Here is an 18,462-nt window from a genome sequence, read left to right on the forward strand (position 1 = left end):
ATCTGATGAACAGTAAAATAAAAAATGATTTAAAAATTCTAATTTTTTTAATAGATGTGCACGAATCCAGGTTCCTGTGATATGCAAATAGTTGCACAAGACCCCCTTTGCTCAGTTATGAAAGTCGCGGAATTAACATGCATCTTATTTGATGCACAGAAAAACATGTCTCCAAAATGTTTTAAAAGATGGTTTTTTTGTAGCATAAGTTTTGCTTTCTTATTTACCCAGAGCATTATGGAAAATAAATGCACAGAAATTTGCAAGCATGTAGAGCATTCAACAATGTTTGTTGCAAAGAGATTCAAAAATAAATAAACTTGCATACTATTTTCTTTACAGTTCACGAGAGGATGCATTTGAGCGAGCTCGTGAGCAGAGCGCGCTCCATGTCCGCAACGACTCTGTTACTAGGAACTCAGTAGCGTAGTAGCAGTGGTAGTATGCAATGTACCATGCCCGCATGTCCATATTCCTGTGCCTCTCCCGTGATTCGGGAACTGTTTTTGTGTAGGCTGTAACAGAATTTTTCACCGTTACACATACACGGCAGACGTGCAACGAAACCGGTTGGTTTTGTTGGCCGGGTGACATGACTGGACGGCCGGAGAATCTGACTCAACTCTCCCTCGACTGCTCTGGATATCGGCTCACCGCTGCTGCAAGCTGAGCCAGATCTGTTAGGCTGAGGTCGCCGCGGTCACGATCGGTTGCGGCTGCTAGCTGATTGGAGCTGCAGCGGCCAGATCGAGGAGCACCACTGGTAGTGGTAGTCTGGTAGAGATGGATGGACGGACGGACGGATCATGCATGCCCGGCAGAGGGCAGACACTTCTGTTTTTGACGCTCAAAGCGGGGAAACGAGACTCTACAAGGTCCTCAGTTTTGGCTCGAAATGGTTTCGATCCATTCATAGGGTTTCTTTTTCCCTTTATTACAGGTAACAGGTAAGTCTGTTTGGTTCAAAAGAAGGGATCTTTCCATGTACCAAGAGCAAGTATGGACTCTGTTTCGAAACAGAGGGAGGGAGCAGGAACCTTGAACTGAAGAAGAAGAGTATTTTCCTTTCCCAGGAGATAGGTGGCAACAGAACATCAGCTTCCATGCATTATTGTCTCCAACATCTCCATCTCAAAGGCGCAATGTTTGCATATCACAACGGTAATCCATCAGAAAGAAACTGCCGACATTTTGCTCAGTCGCCTGCCGCCGTCGCTGCTAAGAATGCGCCTGTCTCTCCCTGTCTGCCCCCTGTTGCATGCTTCTGCCATGCTATTGCTTGCTGCAAGAGGCTGCATGCTGCAGCCGTGCAAAGTTCAGAGAAGCACTAGCCAGTACTAGTCTTACGGAAGAGTGGCATTTTTACAGGAGAGAGGGGTAGAAACAACGAACGGATCGGAAGAACAGTTTCCGTTGCGTATGCCGCTAGGTATACACACGGAATGTTTTATGTCGCCACACGAATTCGGACAAATGGTTCGGTGGCAACGTGATCCGACCTCCATCAGCTTTACCCAAACGCCTATGAACAAACATACTCAGCAGTACACAGTGCAACAAGTAATCACGCTTCCACTAAAGGCCTTGTAGTGCTGCTCTAACATCACAGTGGTGGGCCAGAATAAATGGATACACATATTACCCTCACAAGGTAATTAAGCAAGGCTTAAGCGCCAAAAAAATTAAGGAGAGCGAACAATCTGATAAGCCTTTTCAACACGTCAACTCCCAACTTGTCTACGGGGTCGATATAGTGTGAAAAGGCGCATTGCAACCTCCGTCATTGTCGGTCTTTCGTCCACATCAAGGTTAAGACACTCCACAGCAATTTCTGTCAGATAGTCAAGAAGCTCCAAATCTCCTGCCACTGAAATTTCCTTATCAAACAACTCGGTTGATTTCCTCCTCTGCTTGTGATTATCAAGGAAATTCCTTACTAAGCTGTTATTATCAGCATGTGTAGCCTTCTTACGAGTAAGGAGCTCCAACATGACTACTCCAAAACTGTAGACATCACTTTTTTCGGTCAGCAAGCCTTTTTGGATATATACCGGATCCGTATAAGCCGTGTAAACTGTATCAACGATTATTCCAGTTCGTCCGTAGTCTGCCACGGCCATTCTTGACATGCCAAAGTCTGTGATCTTTGGCACAAACTTGTCATCCAAAAGTATATTTGCTGGTCTAAAATCACCATGTAGGATTTTGCAATTGGCATGTGAATGCATATAAGCTAGACCCTGTGATGATTGTGCAGCAATACTTAAACGCAAATCCAAGTTGAGAGGCACCTTGTTGCTGTGAAGAATGTCATCGAGGCTCCCTCTGGAGACAAACTCATAGACTAGCATTGGGGCGTCAACTTCCAAGCAACAACCTATTAACCTAACGATGTTTGTGTGAATGACCTCACTTTGGATGATGACTTCATTTGCAAATTGTTCTGTGCATAGCACACGACCACTATTCACCTTCCTTACTACGACTTGCACACCACCAACAAGTCCCCTGTAAACTTCTCCAAAGCCACCTTTTCCAATCAAATTCTGCTCCTTTAAAAATGGCATGAGCACTCCCTTTTTGAAAAGTTTAACACTTCTTACATTCTGCAATGCAAGCCCACCGTACCGCACGTAGTTTCTACGTGCTTTTGTGTTGAAGATGTCCAAATTGTTCAACTTGTAAAGCAAACCAGAGCTAGAGCTAGAAATGCTTGCACCTTGTGGTGGGATGAAATTTTGCTTTTTATCTTGCGCTCCCCACTGATCACGTGGAACTTGTTCTCGACCTTGCTGCCATTGATCTTCTTTAGGTGTCCCAACATATTCTGCAAGTTCTTCTGTTTCAGCATGTTCCTTGATGTCCTTTCCAAGGTACTCAGATGAAAGCTTTGTCATTATCTCTTGACAGTATTGTTCCTTTAGAAAACCAGCATGTTGTTCAACTGACGAACCACTGGTGCCAGTTTCGACGATACTTGTCATATTATGAAACCTATTATTTATATGGTGTGCAACTGGTCTCTTCTTTGGGTTCGAGTCAATGCACTCCATCCCTATCTTAATGCATACTCTCACTTGCTCCAACTGTGTCTCCCACTGATTCGATCCCTCCAACCGATTCATCCAAGTCTTAACTACCTACAAAATTGCAACTATAAGTTAAGATCCAGATAGTAAACAATGACGACAAGTGATATATGGCTACTAGATAGATAGATAGATAGATAGAGAGAGAGAGAGAGAGAGAGAGAGAGAGAGAGAGAGAGAGATGCTGGAAATTCTAAAACGGAAAGATATTAGCCATTATTATAACTTGAGCTATGTTGTGAAATGGATGTTATGTTTGTTCAAGCATAAGTACATTTCTCACATGTTCACATAGATTGACCTAATGGGTAAGCTGGGGAAGAACCCGCCCCCGAGTCGCTCCCGCGGGCGACTCCGGGCGGCTACCCTAGCTCCGCCGCCCCAGCTCCTCGCCTCGGCCTGGCGTTGCCGGCCAAAGGCCGCATGGCGCAGGCGGCGGCGGGGCGTCTCCTCCCGCGCGCAGGTGGCCCCCTCCTCTGCTCTGGCTCCCTCCCGCAGGAGTGCCCCCCTCTCCTCCCTCCCCCCTCCAGCGACGGCTTGTGGGGCTCCGGGGAGGCGGGTTGCTCTGGCGGCGGATCTGGGTGCCTCTGCCTAGATCTGGTTGGTGGTGGTGGTTGGTGGCGGCGGGGAAGGCTGGCGGCCTTGCTAAGGTGGGGGTGGTGCCGCCGGTGGCTGTGCTGCTTCGGTGGGGTGGTGGGGCTTCCGGTGGTGTTGGCCAAGGCATGGACGCGCATGTTCTGTGTTGGTGGCTGGCGCTCGGGCGTGTGGCATCGGTGGTGCGTGTCGAGCGGCTCCGACGCTTGGAGCTCGCCGGGCCACGCTGGTGGGCAGCGGCCGGGCGTGGCCGTTGCTCTGTCCGTGGGCGGCGGCGCGGGGAGGTCCGGCGTTGGTGGTGGCCTCCCGGTGTCGTGGCGGCTTCATGGTGGCTCGGTGGCTCTGACTGCGGCGGCGTCCGGCTTCTCCGGCGGCCGGCTTTCCCAGCGTCGGCTCGTCCGTGTTCGGACCGTGTCGACCTTCGCCCCATCTCCTCGTTGCCCGGTCACTACTTCCATCGAAGGGCTGGCCCTCTCCCAGCCGCGGTCCATCGCTCGTCTCGCGCCCGGTGCGGGAGGACCGAGCTCGTCTCGCGCACGGTGCAGCAGGACCGACCTTGTCCCCCTCACGGTGCCGCAGGACCGAGCTTGTCTCGCGCTCGGGGCTGCAGGACGGGCCGATGGATGCTAGTTCTGGCCGGCCTATTGGGTCTCGACGCTAGGGGTCGCCCAGGGGTGCGAAAGGTGGGACCTTTCCACTCGTCTATTTGGTTGGGGTAGCGGCGGGTCTCGGGTGAGGCGGTGTCTAGGTCTTGGAAGCCGGGGCGGTGGCCCTGGTGGTGGTAGCGCGGTGCTCTTGGGCAGAGTCCATGGCTTGGTGCTGGCCATGGCCGTGTGGGCGGTGTGGTAGCCGGGGTGTGCCGTTGGGTGGCGGTGAGTGTTGGCCGGGGTGAAAACCTGTTCTTTCTTCGGACGAACAGGCGGCGACGAAACTTGTTCCCTTCTTAAAGGCGTCGTCGCGGCTCTCATTGCCCGTCATGCGGCTCCAGGGGAAACTCCGATCTTCGGATCGGGCGGTGGCGGCGCTCCGGTGTCGTTTCCTTCCTGAAGTCGCCGCCTTGGAGCCCATGGTTTGTCATATGTGGCTTCTTCGCGGCGGTAGTGCTAGGGGTGGTGTTGCTGCGCTCATCGCCTATGTATCCTGTCCTGAGTGTGTGCGTGTGTTGTGGTGGCGTGCGTTTGTACTGGGTGATTGTTGATCGGTGCTTTATATATAAAGCGGGGCGAAAACCTTTTTGGGTAATGGATAAGCTGGTTGGTGTACGGAACACAACAAGGTACCCGTGTAAAGAGATATCGAGTTCAAGAATGGGCTACCAATTTAAAATAAAAATTGTACCCTACTTTAAGTACACATTAGGCCTAAGAGATCCACAAGTGAGGAGAAGTGTTGACATATATAGAAGCAATTTCCACATTTCCTCATAAGTTTGATCTTTTAAGTGGACTAGTGAGGCGAAAAGTGTAAGACGGATTCTACAAATGCGGTTGCAGTGCAACATCTCAGGCCAACAAGGCATACATGCAATTTTAATTTGTGTTGATAAAGCAAGCAATGTGTTACTAAAGGTGGGTGCTAAAAAATAGAGGATGTTTTAGACTATAACATGCTTGTTCAAGACATGATTTTTACAATTTCTCCTTTTATATTGTAGATATTTATTTTACAATTTCTATAAGGTAAACTAGAATTGAAGATATTTAGTTATTGAAAATTTATTCTTTAACATGGAGCAAATGCTTGAATTGTTCTTACACCCTCCTCCTCTGGATACCCCTTCTCTCCTGTAAGTATCTCCACGATGATAACACCAAGGCTATATATGTCTGATGCGAATGTGAATTTTCCGGCGAAGGATTCTGATGCCGAATATCCCCTATGAGAAGAATCTTAAATCCTGGTCAATGAATCTGCACACAAATATATATTTGTGCCAAACGAAGAAGAGTTTCCAAGCGACTGGCTTACAGTGATACACATGGGTTCATAGTAGAAGTCCGGGTTTGCTCTTTATCAAGGCACCTTGATAGACCAAAATCAGTAATTTTGGGTACCATGTGATCATCTAGCAATATATTAGCAGGCTTCAGATCTAAGTGGAGTATGCGCTTCTCGTGAAGATGAAGTAAGCCCTCACATATTCCCGTGATTATCTGATAACGCTTTATGCATTCAAGTCCCTGAAAAGCATCTGCAGAGGAAATGGGTTTCATATTCCGTCCCTTGGATATTGATAATGTAATGTAAATCTACAAATGCCTAATCATCCAAATCATTTTAAGTGGGTTCTCTTTTAAGCTGTTATAACTTATCATCAAGGAGTTAATTAAGAATAGCGAATCCTGGCATATGCTTTCTTCCCTTAGGTATGTTTCTAGACTATAGTCCGAAGTCGATCGTTGACAGATTTTTTTTCTTATTGTTAAATATGTTGAGTCAAACATATGTCCATGCGGACCTTAACCTGCTATATAGCAGGTTGCCTCTTCTTTCCACCAACTGGATTATTTTTTCTCAAAAACCGCTTTTTCTGCTGAATGCATTTACTTCAAGGAAGAAAAGGAAATTATTGTCCCTATTAGCCTTTTTAGAAAAAAAAATCTTATACGACCGGGTCGCACGCTTCCGAACGTGAGACCCGCTCCAGCGCCTGACACCTGGAGAAACGAATCTCAAAGCAATCATAAATCCCGTTCTATTCCCGACTTGAAGCCTTTCCGTTTACAAATCCCTAATCGCTTTTCCTTCGCCGGCACCACGCTAGCTCACTCGTCATCATCGCCGCCGCCGCCGCGGCTACTCTGCTGCTCCCTCTGTCGCGGAAGCTCCGGTGCCCCGTCCCCGCTACCCTCCCCCGCCGTCCACGACGACGCTCCTCGGCGCCCCCGGGAGCTCGCCCATGGAGGCGCAACTCCTCTGCTCGCTGCATCGCTAACCACCGGTGCTCCTTCGGTCCTTCCACGACCATCCTCCTCATCCGCCCCACTCGCAGCACCACCTACTGCTTGATTCTGTCAGCTGTGGCGTAGCTACTCGGCGTTAGAGTTGTTATCTGTTGCTGTTGGCTGCATCTTGGCACATGGGGCTGAACTGATATAATATGATGACTGAAAGAGTGTGCAATAGCTCTAATGCCATTGTTCTAACAGTTCCACGGATAAATATGCAAACTGTAAGTTCTTGGTGATCAGATAAGTTCTTTTCTGATTACATGCTAGGATAACATTCATTGACCACGGAGCAAAAAGAAAATGCAGGGTTTGATGTTCCGTCGACACTGACCGATGACGGTCAACAGGATGACAAAAGGAAGATCGAAGGATTGAAGGAACAGCAAAACGATCAGCAGATCTCCGGCTCAATCTGCTGTTCTACAATCACATGCCTCGCATGGTAATCGTAAGGTTATGCCCAAATGACAAAGTTGAAGTGTTGATCATATCAATGCAAATGTCACAAGAGTGGACACCGCATACATTACAAAATTCGCAAACTTTCATTCATACGCACATCAAATTCGTTTAGGCCACACAAAAAGAGCTTCCTTTGTTCAGTTTTTTACAGCTTAAGTCAAGCACCAACAATATACAGGGAAAATTCTGATGGAGTCGTCTAGTGAACCCAGGTGGCGAGACGGAGCGAGGCTAGTAACACACTGGCGGCGGGAAGCTTGGCAGCAGCATAGTACGCCGACGGTGAAGTGGAGGTGCCCATGAGCATCGCTATTGCCGGCGGGCACAAGCAACTGAAAATATTCCTTTGGGAATGGAGCACCTCCAGCAAGGGAGTCGCGCCCGACATCGAGGGGCATCCCTGGCGGCGATGTGGCGAGCAGCCAGGATCTATCACACCGGCGGCTGGTAGTCTGGGTCGCTGGAGGGATTTGGAAAGGGGAAAGTGGGGAAGGAGACAGCCGTTGCTTTAGGATTCGTAATCGCCAGGTGTCACAGGCGGAAGAGGGTCTCACGTTCGGGAGTATACGACCCGGTCGCATAGGATTTTTTTCCGCCTTTTTAGAGGATTCTCTCCCTTTGCTAGATTTATTACTGATTAGTATTTTGACCGAAAAGAGTTGATGCAACCTCAATGTGGCTACTTTTGGTCGGCATTGTTGGTTGGAAATCGTTTGGAGCCAGACTGCCGGCCGAAACGTTCCGCCGGACGCATGCGCTGCGTTGATGTCGCAGATCATGCGGCTTCGCGTGCCTCGCGTAAGTAAACTAATCGCCTGGACCCACGACCAACCGTTTTTCTCTCGCGCGTTTTTGTTTATCTTCTTCCCTCTTTGTTCGTCTCTCTCTCTCCTGCAGGTTCTGCAACGTGGCCATGCGTCGTCATGGCCGCGCCTTTCATCATGGGCGCGCGGGATGGGGCCGAGCACCTGCACTACTACGACGGGGGGCCATGGCCCGCGAGCTCACAGGCAGGGCGGCCATGGCTTTACACGGACGGCGAGCTGCGAGCACCAAGGGATACCCTCCCCCCTTCCCGGATGATGCAATGGTATTCTGAAAAGCTACAACCGATGCGGCAAAAAGCTTCAACCAGACACGATAGATGCTGGAACCAGCCACTCCCACAATAAAAAGCTACATCTGATGTCGCACAAAGCTTCAACCGGCGTCGAAAAAAGCTTCAAACAATGAACGACGATGCTAGGGCTAACTACTGCCAACACGGAAAAAGCTTCAACTGACCATGGAAAAAGCTTCAACTGTAGATAACAAAGATTCAACCGCAGTTCGATTTTGCTACCACCAGCATAGTTTTTTGCTACATCCAGCAAGGCGGAGTTGCGATCTTGCGACGGCGGCGACAACGATTTGCTGCAACCATCTGTCATTTTTGCTACGACCGGTGATACTTTTTGCTACATCCATTCAAACGGCGATGTCTGCATGGGGTGCCCATCGCGGATGTCCAGTTGTTGCATGGGTCGTGCTGCTACCGGCGACCGGCACCGGAGCTGCGACCGACACCACCACAGACGCGGCCCGCTCACCGGAGCTGCAATCGTCGCCACGGGAGCTGCAACCGCTGGCGCATGTTTGCTGGCGAGAAACCCAGGAGGCGACCGGTGACAATGACGATCGGTGATGACGACAGCGACCGGCGGCGAGGGCAATGCCAGAGGAGACGCACGGGAAGGTGCTTCGAGGCCCGCGCCTCGTCGTCCATGGCGGCAAGTGGGGATTGTTTCTAATAGAAGAGAGACGTCCAGAGGAGGAAGAGGGAATCATGCGGCTCCTAATCACTAGATCCTACGGTGCTGGTCCGACCGGCCCAAATTCGCCGGCGCCTAGCACTCGCCTTGTTGGTTGCCCCACGTATCGTCCTGGTCCAATGGCCCCTCCTTTCATTTTTCTCTATTTGGTTGCCCAATGGCCCCATGAAACCTAGATCGAGACTAGTTTCCCCCCCAACCCAAACGAGCTTTTTTTGTTGAGGAAAACAGCTTTGCTACACTTACAGGCAAGCTTTCACGGGATTGCAAGTTACTGGATGATGTGACAATAATTGACTGGGCAGCACTGGGCGCAGAGATGCTACATCGACGGAGCCTTACAGGGTTTTACAGGGTTCGTTCAAGGTGGCAAACTATGATTGGACAAAGGGATGGGAGGGGCCCCACCCACCTGAAAATCAGGGGGGGGGGGGGGGGGGGCATGTTTAGTTAGTTAGGAAGGGATCTGTAGAAGCCTGTATTACCCCGTGCGTCTAGCATTTTTGCATCGGGCCCCATAATTGAAATTCACAAAGGAAGAGGGATTATCTGGGGACACGTATGCCTGTAAGTGCAGCCCGTGGGATGCAGTCTGTAAGTGTAGTGTTTTCGAACCCCAAACCTATCCTGCAACCATCTTCCTTGCCCCTTGGCCGCCGCCGCCCCGCAATCCTACCGGCCGACGCCACCGCAAGCTGGTTGCTGCTCCTCCCCTCCTCCCCTGGTTGCTCCTCCCCTCGTTGCTGGCTCCTCCCCTGGTTGCTGCTCCTCTGGTTGTTGGCCTGCTGCTGCTCCCCTGGTTGCTGCTCCTCTGGTTGCCGGACTGCTGCTGCTCCTCCCCTGGTTGCTGGCTTGCTGCTGCTCCTCCCCTGGTTGCCGCCGGCTCCTGCTGGTCTGCTCATGTCAACTAGTCGACCATGAGTCTAGACTAGTCACGACTAGTCAAGAGTGGCTACCCTAGAACGACTCGTAGACTCGAAAACATTGATGAATACAACTGTGAACTAGCAAGATACTAACTTCACGATCTTTAACATGGTGTTGCCTCCAATGAGTAATAGGTCACCTTCCTTGACAGGCCATTGGATCAGAATGAATAGACGGTTAAAACTAGTTTGAGAGCATCTTGAAATTTTTAAATAGCTGTAATGACATTCGATAAAAATAAATAGAAATAGACCGTGCGATCATTACCATTAATATATTTATCGAGGCTTCCATTTGATGCAAACTCAAAACATAGCAACCAGTTCTGCACCTCAGCCATGACAAACTTCCCTTCGTGGTTTGCAGGTATCCCCTGCGTGTCAGAACAATATCCCAGGAAACGCACTATGTTTTTGTGCTTGGCCTTCACTAAGCACTCAACCTCTTTATGGAATTTATTCTCATGCACACCAAATGTTTTGGACAACTTCTTCACAGCGACCATCCCCTTTCCCACCATTCCCTACGGTGACAGCATGTATTACTTGTCTGCATATGTGTGGTGGTGATCGGATCAGGAGTGTGACAACTTATTAGCGGTAATTCGTACCTTATAAACAACCGCAAACCCACCGCTGCCAATTCGCTGATCATCGGAGAAACAGTTTGTGATGTCTTCTAAAAGGGATAACGACAGGTACGTCGGCTCTGCACTTCCATCAAGCAGCATGCGCTCTAGGTCAACTTTGCGTCGGACATTCATTTCGCCATCCATTCGCAATCAATGCCACGGTGCAGTACCTTCAAAAGAAGAGCAATACATGCCATTGTTTTGAGTCCACCAACCATATAACCGATTGCATAAGTAACCATGAAGCAGAGAAGAATAAAGATTACATATATGAGTGCATCTCACCCTCCACATTAGCTACTGAATTGCTCAAGTATCATAACATACAACTACTGTCTTTGCTAATTCGTATGTTTGAATCCTAATAGATTTAGGAAACAAGTCAACACTTCGGGCCGGGAACAGTTTGATTTTAATTGCCTAGCATAATATGGATCAATCCAGCGGATGATTTAATCACGGAAACCTGCAATACAAGGTCATAAATCTGCCGTAGAGCCTAGCAATTTTCTTGTCTGGCTTTGATTTTGTTCAAGGATAATAATTAGTTAGCGATTTAGAAGCACATCAGTCGGGAATAGAGCAGATTATTATATAGCTAGCTAGCCTGGTTTGGAATAAAAAGGAGGTAGGCCAAAGTTACTTCAAGATGAAAGATGAAGCCAAAACACTATGGATGCAGTATGGTGGATGCTGAACTAATAGAGGCAATCATCTCAGAACGGATCTTATCTCAGAAACTAAGAGAGGGAGAAGGGACGAGATGTACTTGTACATAAACATACCACGGCACTGTAGAACCCCGCCGCCGCCGAAGGGTGAGCAAAGCAGAGGAGCGGAGATGGATCAGATCTGGATCACGACGGCCCGAGGAAGAAGACGAGGATGACGACCCCATCCTGGCCATATTAATACGTGCTGCAGTACAGCAAGTTGAGCTGCAATCAAACATGGTGATGGTGATGGTGATGGTGATGGTGGGCCGTTGTATTATGGTTGGAGGTGTTGATACCTTTCCACCAACTTACTACTTACTTTGACTGGGCAGCTCGGCGCCGCTGCCTTGGTTCGCCGTCGGCGTTGCTCAAAAAGAAAAAGAAAAAGTTTTCTTGTGCAATGTGAGTGAAGTAGAAAAATACTTTTGCCAGAAAGCAGGGGAAGGAAGCAAGCACTACAATATCTGAATAGTCATGGTACAGACACGACTACACTGATTGGATTGTGACTACATGCACAGTTCGTGCATTCAAGCTTCTCCGCCATTCTCATGGACTCCGTGGCCGGTCGTCGTCCCGGGCGAGCTCCATGACCTCCTCCTCCTCCCTGTAGAACCGTTCCCCATTTTCCCGTTTTGGCACAGGAGGCAGTAACGTCACCATCTTACCAAAACCCTGCAGAGATTCTGGATGAAGTGAACCTGAAAATCTGGCCATGGTTTGCCTGAAGAGATCGAGTCAACAGTGCACTGAAGCTGTGCACTGAAGCACTAGCTGGTGGTTGTCCTAGGTAACAAGTGGTACTTTACAACATATGGGATAGAAACTATGAACTCAAGTATTTTACAAGGGAGATGCGAGTCCTGACGAAATGGTTATCTCACCACGCAAATTCATACACATGGTTTGGTGGCAGCATGATGTGGACTCCATCAGCATTAACCCAGCCTTATGAATATACTCAACTCCACACAGCACAACAAATAATTACCCTTACTAATTAAGGTCTTGTGGTGCTGCTCTAAATGGATCCACGTACCGAGGCCAGGAAATTAAGCAAGGGTTGAATACTAGAAAAAACCGAACCAGCAGTCCGATATAGCTTTCCATCATGTCAACTCACAGCATGTTTATGAGATTGATTCAGTATGGAAAGGCGCTTTGCAACATCTACCATTGTCGGCCTTAGGTCCGCATCATGGTTAAGACACTCCACAGCAATTCCTGCCAGATTGTCAAGAAGTTCTAAATCTCTTGTCACTGCAGTTTCCTTGTCAAACTCAGTTGATTTCCTACCCATCTTGTGATTCTCAAGAAAAATATTTACCAAACTGTTATTGTCAGAATGTGTGGCCTTCTTCCTCGTAACAAGCTCCAAGAAGATAACTCCTAAGCTGTAGACGTCACTTTTTTCAGTTAGCAAGCCTGTTTGTGCATATACAGGATCCATCTAAGCCCTGTCACCAACGAATATTCCGGTGAGTCTGTACTCTTCCGCAATGAACCTTGATATGCCAAAGTCCGAGATCTTTGGCACAAAGTGGTCATCCAAGAGTATATTTTCCGGTTTAACATTGCCATGAAAGATTTTCCAAGTAAATGGTGAATGCATATAAGCTATAGCACCTACTGATTCTGCAGCAATACTTAAACGCACATCCAAGTTGAGAGGAACCCTGTTGTTGCTGTGAAGAATGTCATTGATGCTACCTTTGGATAGAAACTCATAGACTAGCATTGGGTTGTCAACTTCCAGGCAACATCCTATGAGCCAAACGATGTTCCTTTGAAGGACTTGAGATTGGATGATGACTTCGCGTGCAAATTGTTCATTCTCTAGGACGGTACCACTAATATGCTTCATGATCACGACTGGTACTTTATCAACAATGCCAAGGTAAGCTTCCCCAAAGCCACCTTTTCCAATCAAATTTCAATTCTTCAAAAATGGCTTGAGCTCCCCCCTTTTAAAAAGTTTCACACATTTCTTCTCCAAGATAGGCCCACCGAACCTCGTGTAATTTCTACGTGCTTTTGTGTTGAAGATGTTCAAATTATTCAACTTGTAGAGAAAACCAGAATTAGAGCTAGAAATGCTAGCACCTTGTGGGATGACATTTTTCTTTGTATCTTGTGATCCCCATAATGACCACTGATCATCACCTGGAGCTTCTTCTCGACATTCCTGCTGATGATCTTCTCTAGGTGTCCCAACATAACGAAGTATTTCCATTTCAGCATGTTCCTTGATGTCCTTTCCGAGGTACTCAGATGAAGGCTTTGCATTTTTCTCTTGATATATTGTTTCTTCAGGAAAGTGGTGTACTACTGATGCCAGTTTCAACGGTACTTGCCGTTTTATCAAGCACGTCGTTTATATGGCATGCAACTGGTCTCTTCTTTGGGTCCAAGTCCATGCACTCTATCCCTATCTTAATGCATACTCTTACCTGTTCCAACTGTGTCTCCCACTGATCGGATCCCTCCAACCGATTCATCCAAGTCTTAACTACCTACAAAATTGCAAATGTAATTTAAAATGCAGATAGTAAACTATGACGACAAGTGATCTATGGCTGAAAGAGAGGGAGAGAGACTAAAACGGAAAAAGCATGCAGCTGATCGAAATTCTAAATGGAATATATATAAATTGAGCTATGTTATCAGTTGGACATGTGTCCACTTTCGGTTGACCTAACCAGTAAGCTGGTTGGTGTATGATACAAAACATGGTATTTGTGTAAAGAGGTCTCAGAATTCAAGAATGAGCTAGCACAATTTTTGAAAAACCATAGCCTACTCTAAGTCCACATTAGGCGTAAGGGAGCCAAAAGTGTGGATAAGTGTTGGCATATATAAATACATTTTCCACATTCCCTCGTAAGTTCGACCTCTTTGGTGGACCAGCGGCAACAAAAAAGTAAAAAGGTGCTATAAATACGATTTTAGTTCTACATCTTAGGCCAAAGAGGCTTACATGCAAGTTTAATTTGTGTTAGTTAAGCAAGCAATGTGGTTCTAAAGGTGGGTGCCCCAAAAATGGATGATGTTTACTATACCATGGTTGTCCGAGAAATGACTTTTGCAATTTCTATTTTTCTTTTGGTGGATTTAATTTACTATTTCTATAAGGTATACTAATGTATAAGATATATAGTTATTTGAAAATCTATCCGTAACATAGAGCAAACGATTCAATTGGTCTTACATCCTCATCTTCTAGATACCCCTTCTCTCCCGTCAGTACCTCCACAATGATAGCACCAAGACTGTATATGTCTGAGGCGTATTGAGTTTCCCTCCGAAGGATTCTGGTGCCAAATATCCCCTAAGATAGTAAGAACTTTAAATCCTGGTCAATGAATGTGCACACAAATATAAATTCGTGCCCAAAAAAAGCTTTCAAGAGACTAGCTTACAACGATCCACATGGGTTCAAAGTAGAAGCCCGGGTTTGCTCTTGATCAAGGCACCTTGAGAGGCCCAGCAATTTTGGTACCATGTGATTGTCTACAATATATTACCAGGCTTCAGATCTAAGTGGAGAATGTGTTTCTCATGAAGATGAAGCAAACCCTCATATATTCCCTTGATTATCTTATAGCGTTGCCTCCATTCAAGTCCGCGAGATGCATCTGCAGAGTAAAGGGGTTTCATATTTTAAATCTGCAAATGCCTAATCATGCAAAACATTTTCAATGAGTCTTTTTAGAGATATCTAACTTATCCTCAAGGAGCCAAGAATAGCGAACAAAGCTCAGTGAATTGTTTGTTGTCAAAATAGGTGAAACCAAATTTATCCCATGTGCAACTTAGCCTGCTATAGCAAGCCGTCTCTTCTTTTAAAAAATTGGGAGGAAAAAAATCAACTATCCCAAATCCACTATTCTGTTGCATGCATTTACCCCGTAGAAGAAAAAGGAAACTATCCGCCCCCTTGCTCTTTTTAGGGGATTTTCTCTCTATGCTGGATTTACATATTAGTATTTTGACCAGGAAGAGTTCAAGTAAGCCCAATGTTTCTACTTTTGATCAGCATTGTTGGTTGCCCCTGATGTCGTGGGCCAATACTATTTTATGGAGGAAATAATTTTACATCGATCAAAATCCTGTATTTTTCTGGTGAATTCTAGTCTACAGTAAGAATGAAAACAGAGTGAATACCACCACATAATTGTCCGACCAAATGTAATTTCACGTTTTACCAAAACATGGAAATGAATACCTGCACTATGCAAGATACTGACGTGAAGTAAATACAGCGCCATGATCTTTAACATGGTGTTGCCTCCTATGAGTAATAGGTCACAATTTTAACAGGCCATTGGATCAAAATGAATAGACGATCAAAGATCATGTTAAGTAGTTTTCCTGATTGCATCGGACTCTGCGACTGTAATGGCATCTAATAAATAAAAGAAATATAGGCATAAACATTACGATTATTACCGGCAATATAATTATCAAGGCTTCCGTTTGGTACATACTCAAAGCATAGCAACCAGTTTCGCTGCTCTGCCATGACAAACTTCCCTTCATAGTTTGAGGTTCTCCCTTGCGTGTCAGAACAATATCCCAGGAAACGGACTATATTTTTGTGCTTGGCCTTCATGAGGCACTCAACTTCTTTTGGCCTTCATGAGGCAATCAACTTCTTTATAGAATTTATTCTCAAGCACACCAAATGTTTTAGACAGCTTCTTCACAGCGACTATTCCTTTTCCCACCATTCCCTACAGTCACAACATGCATTACAGTTTGCAAGTGTGTGGTGGTGTAGTTGTGATCTGCACATGTTGTTCATCTTTTAAATCACTACGATTGAATCAGCAATGAGAAAGCTTCCTAGAGGTAATTCTTACCTTATAAACCACCGCAAACCCACCGCTGCCAATTTGGTGATCATGGAAGAAACAGTTTGTGATGTGTTCTAAAAGTGATAACGGCAGGCATGTTGGCTTCGCACTTTCATCAAGCAGCATGTGCTCCAGGTCAACTTTTTGTCTGATACTAATTTCGCTATCCATTGGCAATCAACACTATGGTGCAGTACCTTAACAGGAGTAATATATAACATTTCTTTAAGTCTACAATATACCCCGTTGCATAAGTAACCATGAAAACAGAATGGTAGAATGAAAATTACGAGTCACCACTTATTTCTGACCCGTTACAACTCACCACTTAATTAGCTTGCACATATGTATTGACTGAGTTGACTATTTAATCACAGGTACCTGGAATACAAGATCACAGAGTCTAGATATTTTCTTGTCTGATTAACTTGACTTTGTTTAGGTGATAAGGAGTAAGTGGTTTTAAACTACATCATTCAGCAAGCTAGCCTGATTTGATCTGGACCAGTTGTCTTTTGGGATACTATACTAGCAAACATGACAAGATATTAGAAACAGAAAGAAGAAGGTAGACCAAAGTCAATTAAGATGAAATCAAAACATTATATATTGCAGCATGGTGTTGATAGGGGCCATCCATCTCAGAAACTAAGAGAGACTGAGCGAAGGAAGCCACACGTAAGTACATACCACGATAACGAATATAGTGAACTAACTAGTCCTGTAGAAGCCGCTGGGCCGTTGAGCAGAGATTGATCAGATCTGGATCACCACGGCCTGCCTGAGCTTTTAGGAAGACGACGACGATCGACGACCCCAGGCTGCAGCATCAACGCTGCGATGCTAGTAGACCGTAGTTGTCAGTACGTTTTGAGGCCAGCTGATAATGCAGAGTTAACTGATTTTTTTTTGAAACGGGAATAAATATCACGGAGATACTAATTATACCCAGTCCCCGCAACAACGCATGTCCTAAATTATGGATGCACACAACCCAAAAAAAAAAAAAGAAAGATCCCGCTAAAGTGATCAATTCCTTGTAACCGCGGCACGAACCACCAACAAGACAACACCCGAAGTCCAAATTCTCCAAAAGCAACGCCTCCAAAAAGAAAACGGTGCACAAGCCGCCGTTGCCCGATCATGGATCTTTGGTTTTCACCCTGAAGAAAATCCGCGCTCTCAAAACAATGTCTTCAACAAAGCCACTGCCAGGCACAACCAATTAAGGCCAGACCTTGGGTTTTCACCGTGATAGCTAAGACTATGTACTCCTCCTGTGCCACCGCCCCCACTTGCCGATACCGCAGCTCCGAGTCACGAACCACCAAGCAAAGTCCTCATCACCTCGAAGGCTCGATCCGCCATTACTAGGCCTCAGACCTCCTCCACCATGACGTTCTCCGCCACTGTCTTCACCATGGGAATCGAAATACCGACATGTCCTACAATGCCAATAGTGAACGAAGCTTCATGTCATGCCCTCCTTAAGCCACATGGGCTGAAATAGGGGTGCACACAACCGAATCCCATCTGATCCAACAATCTATAGGCGCCAGGCACCCAATGGAGATCTCCGGTGGAGCCTTCCAGAACTCATCAACATGCTACTTCAGTGAGGGCCGACATCAAGCAGAACACCGTCTTGGCGCTAGAAGGCCCAGGACCACCTCCATTATCCAAGCAAAACCAGCAAGCCCCCACACCACCAGTCAGACAGCAGAGGAAGGCAGCCGCGGCCGCCTGCGCGGACGCGTCACCGCCGCTGCCTCGCCGCTTCGGCTCACGCCAGGCCATGACCAGAAGAGCCACGACAACCAGCGCCCCGATCCCCTGGCGGCAACCGAAGGGCAACAATGAGGCCAAGACCTAGGGATTCGAAAGATCCCCCAAATAAAGTCGCCTCCGCCGCCAGATCGTCGCCACAGGGGATCCCGCCCACCACCCCGACGCAGGGACGCCGCCCTGGTCGCCGCGTCGACTACCGCCACCGCTGCTGCAGCAGCTCCTGCGAACGCCTCCAACGCACCAGCAACCCTGGCCACCTTCGGCAGCTGGGTCCGCCGCCACCGCGGCGAGGGCCGGCGGCAGCGATGGCAAAGGGAAACATGGACGGGAGGACTTCTTATGCGAGGGCAGAGCTAACTGATACTCCCTCCATCCGAAAAAACTTGTCCCAAGTTTGTCCCTCAAATGGATGTATCTAGCACAAGTTAGTGCTAGATACATCTATTTGAGGGACAAACTTTTTCGGACGGAGGGAGTAGCAGATAATGTAGTGTTAACTATTTTGAAACATCCGTCGGTTTGTTTGAAATTCGGTTTTGTGGTGTTTATGAAATGTTTATGGTGTCCTAGGCCAAAATTCCTGTAATTTAATAAGCCTCCTTTTGCAATGGCATAATATACTCAAATGTTCATGTCC

At 47.1% G+C, this 18,462-nt stretch overlaps 1 pseudogene; it reads right to left on the bottom strand.

Moving 5' to 3' along the window:
* Window positions 1-1,509: 1,509 nt before the first annotated feature.
* On the bottom strand, window positions 1,510-17,127 carry LOC123494302 (uncharacterized; annotated as a pseudogene).
* Window positions 17,128-18,462: the final 1,335 nt, after the last annotated feature.

This window comes from Aegilops tauschii, chromosome 6 (assembly GCF_002575655.3).
Source record: "Aegilops tauschii subsp. strangulata cultivar AL8/78 chromosome 6, Aet v6.0, whole genome shotgun sequence".
Taxonomy (NCBI): domain Eukaryota; kingdom Viridiplantae; phylum Streptophyta; class Magnoliopsida; order Poales; family Poaceae; genus Aegilops; species Aegilops tauschii.